Genomic DNA, 5000 nt, shown 5'->3' with positions numbered 1-5000 from the left:
AGGATTTAAAGTGTACTCATTCCGATTACGGGGCCTCGGATGAGTCCCGTATCGTTATTTTTCGTCACTACCTCCCCGTGCCGGGAGTGGGTAATTTGCGCGCCTGCTGCCTTCCTTGGATGTGGTAGCCGTTTCTCAGGCTCCCTCTCCGGAATCGAACCCTGATTCCCCGTTACCCGCTACAACCATGGTAGGCGCAGAACCTACCATCGACAGTTGATAAGGCAGACATTTGAAAGATGCGTCGCCGGTACGAGGACCGTGCGATCAGCCCAAAGTTATTCAGAGTCACCAAGGCAAACGGACCGGACGAGCCGACCGATTGGTTTTGATCTAATAAAAGCGTCCCTTCCATCTCTGGTCGGGACTCTGTTTGCATGTATTAGCTCTAGAATTACCACAGTTATCCAAGTAACGTGGGTACGATCTAAGGAACCATAACTGATTTAATGAGCCATTCGCGGTTTCACCTTAATGCGGCTTGTACTGAGACATGCATGGCTTAATCTTTGAGACAAGCATATGACTACTGGCAGGATCAACCAGGGAGCTGCGTCAACTAGAGCTGAGCAGCCGGCCGCCCGGGAGTGTGTCCCGGGGGCCCGCGCGAACACGCAAGCGTCCGCTCAATTATTCTGCAAACAGGAGGAGGCTGAGCTCCCCTGCACAATACACCTCGAAACCCTCTCAGGTCCCGGCGGCGCGCAGCGCCGTCCTAAGTACTTGGTCGGGTTCGAGAGTGGCGCAATCGCCCGGAGTTTGGCGAGTAGACGCTTTAGGTGCGACCACCCGTGCTCCCAACTGAGCTTGCCGCTGCCGACAGAGGCCCGGGAGCGTGCTGTCGTGGCATTGCCGGCGGGAGACAACACGCGCCACCTACGGTGGCCGGCAGCTCCAACGCCAGCGCCACAGAAGGACAAAAGCCCCACTTGGGTGCCGAAGCGAACTCTCCCAGCACAGCGCACGCGCCAACACGTCCGCACAGCTGCGATACAATCCACCTGCGAGAACCGCAGAGGCGACCGAGCAGCAGACGGCGTCGCGGCGCCGAGCGCCGGGCGGCGGCGCATCCTCAGCGCACACAGTCCTCAATCGGACCAGCACACTGCAGATGTCCACCGCGCTTCGCACCGGGCCCGCGAGGACCTACTTTGGCCGCACGGCGCCGCGTGCAGGGTGCGCCGGCGCGCAGCTGCGCCGCCTGCCGCCTCCGTCGGCCGGCGCGCCTGCCACTGGCCGCCCCCACCAGCCGGCTGTAGCGCGTGCGCCCACGCACCGCGCGGCCAGCACGCCGGGAGGCCCCCCCTCACCGGCCGGGGACGGTCCCACCCAGCCACCGCCGCGTATCGCTTCACACCCACATGCCATTCACGTTCGTGGGCATGGTGGGTATCGCTGAAACAACCGGTTGGTAGCTCAACCGATCGTCGCCATCACTGATTCACCTCTAGCGAGAACAACCGCACCACAACGGTTTACCAGTTGTTCATTTGCGTAACGTCACCAGCAAACGTAGACGTCCATCGCCATTTGCAAATTCAACGATTGTTGCATGCCTGTGTCAGGTGTCACGACACACTATGTCTGCCCACATACACGCAACAACATGTGCACGCTTCGCGAACACGTGGAAGGTGGCCCCCGTACGTATGCGATGTCCATTGCGCGAACGACTGTCAACCGGCCTCTGTCGCATGTCGCAGATGTGGAACGCAGTGCACCATGCTATCACGGTGTGTGAGAGGAGACGACTACGTCTGACAACACGCGCCACTACATCAACAGACGGCTCATGCTGATCGCCATCCACGGCATACCATACTGCAATCCAGCTCTTATAGGGAGACGACACGTAGCTGAGTGCACAATATTTGGACCGTATGGTTCGCCGTTGTTGGCGCAGTCGTGGTACGGTCACACATGTACCACGATGTATCATTCAGTACATGAGGACCAATGTGCAGTACAGTGTGTGATTTGGACGTACAACATCAGCGGACAGTTGACACAAGCCGTACCACAACGTAGGCTGTGCTTCGCCATGCGAATGCCAATGAACAACTGCGAAGGGCATTGAGCATGTACGTCCTACTGCCATCCGCATTACAGTGTATAGCTGCAAGGTGTTTCACATGAAGCGATACTCTGGGGACCGGGCAGTGCGAGTAGCAAACTATATTGCGGGGGTTGCAGTTAGGCAACACTACACTAATTTAACGCGTCGTATGACAATTACAGAGCAGGTTAAGGCCCAACGTGTGTTGGGTTAAGGCCCAACGTGTGTTGGGTTAAGGCCCAACGTGTGTTGGGTTAAGGCCCAACGTGTGTTGGGTTAAGGCCCAACGTGTGTTGGGTTAAGGCCCAACGTGTGTTGGGTTAAGGCCCAACGTGTGTTGGGTTAAGGCCCAACGTGTGTTGGGTTAAGGCCCAACGTGTGTTGGGTTAAGGCCCAACGTGTGTTGGGTTAAGGCCCAACGTGTGTTGGGTTAAGGCCCAACGTGTGTTGGGTTAAGGCCCAACGTGTGTTGGGTTAAGGCCCAACGTGTGTTGGGTTAAGGCCCAACGTGTGTTGGGTTAAGGCCCAACGTGTGTTGGGTTAAGGCCCAACGTGTGTTGGGTTAAGGCCCAACGTGTGTTGGGTTGAGGCCCAACGTGTGTTGGGTTGAGGCGCAACATAGGTTAGGTTGAGGCGCAACATAGGTTAGGTTGAGGCGCAACATGGGTTAGGTTAAGGCGCAACATGGGTTAGGTTAAGGCGCAACATGGGTTAGGTTAAGGCGCAACATGGGTTAGGTTAAGGCGCAACATGGGTTAGGTTAAGGCGCAACATGGGTTAGGTTAAGGCGCAACATGGGTTAGGTTAAGGCGCAACATGGGTTAGGTTAAGGCGCAACATGGGTTAGGTTAAGGCGCAACATGGGTTAGGTTAAGGCGCAACATGGGTTAGGTTAAGGCGCAACATGGGTTAGGTTAAGGCGCAACATGGGTTAGGTTAAGGCGCAACATGGGTTAGGTTAAGGCGCAACATAGGTTAGGTTAAGGCGCAACATGGGTTAGGTTAAGGCGCAACATGGGTTAGGTTAAGGTACAATATGGGTTAGGTTAAGGTACAATATGGGTTAGGTTAAGGTACAATATGGGTTAGGTTAAGGCGCAACATAGGTTAGGTTAAGGCGCAACATAGGTTAGGTTAAGGCGCAACATAGGTTAGGTTAAGGCGCAACATAGGTTAGGTTAAGGCACAACACGGGTTAGGTTAAGGTACAACACGGGTTAGGTTAAGGTACAACACGGGTTAGGTTAAGGTACAACACGGGTTAGGTTAAGGTACAACACGGGTTAGGTTAAGGTACAACACGGGTTAGGTTAAGGTACAACACGGGTTAGGTTAAGGTACAACACGGGTTAGGTTAAGGTACAACACGGGTTAGGTTAAGGCACAACACGGGTTAGGTTAAGGCACAATACGGGTTAGGTTAAGGCACAACACGGGTTAGGTTAAGGCACAACACGGGTTAGGTTAAGGCACAACACGGGTTAGGTTAAGGCACAATACGGGTTAGGTTAAGGCGCAATACGGGTTAGGTTAAGGCACAATACGGGTTAGGTTAAGGCACAATACGGGTTAGGTTAAGGCACAATACGGGTTAGGTTAAGGCACAATACGGGTTAGGTTAAGGCACAATACGGGTTAGGTTAAGGCACAATACGGGTTAGGTTAAGGCACAATACGGGTTAGGTTAAGGCACAATACGGGTTAGGTTAAGGCACAATACGGGTTAGGTTAAGGCACAATACGGGTTAGGTTAAGGCACAATACGGGTTAGGTTAAGGCACAATACGGGTTAGGTTAAGGCACAATACGGGTTAGGTTAAGGCACAATACGGGTTAGGTTAAGGCACAATACGGGTTAGGTTAAGGTACACATTGTTGTAAGGAAAGGTGTTTTGGGGGGGGGGGGCCGGTTTGTTGATTGTGATTATCGTAAGTAAATGACTGCGGCATCATCTGATTTGGCACGTCAGGGTGCACCTTTGGCTCATGACAGGCGGCGCTCTGATTCCATGCTTGTGGCAGACCTGTGTCTTTCATTCCTGCCATTGTTTTTGTGGTGTGACAGGAGGCAGTATTGTGATGTTGGGTGCACCCCTGTGTAGGACATGTGTGGGTGTTGGTGGCTTAGCTGAGCAATGGTGGTTGTCGGAAGGGTGGGATATTCTGTTTTCCGAGTGGACCTCCCGGTCTGGTTATGATAGTGTGGATTGTCTAATGTGGCAGAGAGGATGCACTGGGTGTTGTTCCATGCTGGTGCTTACATATTGTCTGTGTGCCTGTTACAGGCAGAGAGTAGTGCGTGATAAGAGTGTCTGGCTGACGTGTGATTGTGAGCAGAGTCTTTCAGCATGTATACGGACAGTTGTATACATTATCTGTATTCTGATGGCTCTATCTATTACTAATCAGCGCCGTGTATACGTTTAATCCGGTTCCAGTCGAAACTATTGTATCTCTGTACATTAGTGACACGGCGAGCCCGCTATGTAGTTACTCGTCTCGGCAGCTTCCACCGGTGTATGGCAAATGATTATAAGGAATCAGTCTAGTCGTCAATACCGATAGTGTGACGTCACATGTCTGGGGTGGGGGACGCTGCGCCCTTCCGGTGGGTCATGGCCTAGGAAGACTCTTCCCACGCAGGGGGGCTTGGACTGTCATTGACTCTTCCGAGTAATATACTTGCCGTACGTTTTTGCGACTGCGAGTGCAACGCTCACCGGTACCGACATGGATGGAGCGCCTCCTAGCTGCCGCTGAGCATCTGCATTCGTACAGAGAGCAACGCGATCGCGTCTGTAGCTCGTACGTGGTACAGCTCGCAGCTCATGTATATGGACAGCGGGAATGTCGCATATTGGACATAACTCTTCATGAAACGCACGTTATAGGGGTGGATTGCACATTGCGAGTGCGAGCAAAGTCCGCCGTTCATCCGCTGGAG

At 53.5% G+C, this 5000-nt stretch overlaps 1 non-coding gene across 1 annotated transcript in view; it reads right to left on the bottom strand.

Annotated features, from left to right (window-relative positions):
- Window positions 1-549, bottom strand: part of LOC124584182 — a 1910-nt gene extending 1361 nt beyond the window's left edge. The window contains exon 1 of the ribosomal RNA XR_006974586.1: window positions 1-549. This exon is cut by the window's left edge and continues 1361 nt beyond it. This is a non-coding gene — a ribosomal RNA (small subunit ribosomal RNA).
- Window positions 550-5000: the final 4451 nt, after the last annotated feature.

The sequence above is a fragment of the Schistocerca americana genome, unplaced genomic scaffold (assembly GCF_021461395.2).
Source record: "Schistocerca americana isolate TAMUIC-IGC-003095 unplaced genomic scaffold, iqSchAmer2.1 HiC_scaffold_47, whole genome shotgun sequence".
In the NCBI taxonomy this organism is placed as follows: Eukaryota; Metazoa; Arthropoda; class Insecta; order Orthoptera; family Acrididae; genus Schistocerca; species Schistocerca americana.
Note: the sequence above shows the minus strand (reverse complement) of the source record. Positions and strands in the feature narration are given on the sequence as shown.